This window comes from Austrofundulus limnaeus, unplaced genomic scaffold (genome assembly GCF_001266775.1).
Source record: "Austrofundulus limnaeus strain Quisiro unplaced genomic scaffold, Austrofundulus_limnaeus-1.0 Scaffold958, whole genome shotgun sequence".
NCBI lineage: Eukaryota > Metazoa > Chordata > Actinopteri > Cyprinodontiformes > Rivulidae > Austrofundulus > Austrofundulus limnaeus.
The window spans coordinates 8,905-10,237 of NW_013953360.1; positions in this window are offsets into that span (position 1 = coordinate 8,905).

The window sequence follows — 1,333 nt, forward strand, 5'->3', positions numbered from 1 at the left end:
GTTTATGGCCAGCAGGTGTCACTGCTGCAACTTGTATCTGTTCAGTATTTACTAGGTGAATTAATATGGGYTTATTTTCTGTTGTGATTTAGACCACACATCCAGGTGACAAAGTCCTCCAGTTTCTATATGGCTGTTCAACTGCTCTRTCTGCTCAATAAAGATTGAAGGAAATTCCATCTCCCCTTTATGTCCTGATCGACGCCCAGTGGCGAGTGCAATATATCCACCAGCTTTGTATTAATCTGTGGATCCTCATCTACAGTAACAGAAATTCAAATTTGTTCCAATCCCAGCAGTAAAACAAAGGTAAACATGCACCAYGTGTTTACCTTTTGTAAGTTTTTATTTAGAGGTCCTGATGTAGTTTAAAGTGTCTTTATCAGACAGAAAGATAAACTCAATGTGTTTAATCTCAACTATCAGTCAATCTGTGAATCCTCTGCATGTTGACAGGTCTGAAGTTAAAGAAACCATGTAACTCGTCATCTGATGCRGTTTGTGAACCACTGGAGGGATTCTTCTGTACCAGCCTCACATCAGAAAACTGTTCAGCAGCACAGAGACACAGCAGCTGCAAACCAGGACAATACATCAATAAAACAGGTTGGTTTGATYTCACATCCTACAGTCAGGTCAGCTGATCGTAAGAATAAAGCTCAACTATCTAAATAAATTAATGCAGAATAAGAGGAGAGATTGCACATCTGATTACAGTGAATAATTTCTGAGAAAATTCTGGTCTAATCTGATTTGCTACATGACCACCTTCCTGTTAGAAAGGCTTGGCCTTGATCCAATATGGCACCTTTCAAGATGGTGGCCATGTTCTGGACACAGGCTAAAAGATAGACCCCCACACCCATTATCTGCTGGGGTCTTCAGATATTTCATTTTCCCCTTTTGTTTCTGAAATAAAAGGGTGTCCTGAGACTTTTGACCCACTCTGTGTGTGCATATAATATTTTTTAGTTTTGCATTCAACCGACTCTAATCCCACCAACATGCCTTCTGTTGAGGAAGCTGAGCCTGGGGACTTTGGGTTGGGCTCTCCAATCTCTGGGGACGAGGTCGCTGAGGTGGTCAAAAAGCTCCTCGGTGGCAGGGCCCCGGGGGTGGATGAGATCCTCCCGGAGTTCCTTAAGGCTCTGGATGTTGTAAGGTTGTGTTGGCTCACGCGACTCTGCAATAACGCATGGACATCGGGGGCAGTCCCCCTGGATTGGCCGACTGGGGTGGTGGTCCCGTTTAAAAAGGTGGACCGGAGGGTGTGCTCCAATTACAGGGGGGTCACACTCAAGCCTCCCTGGTAAGGTCTATTCAGGGTTCCTGC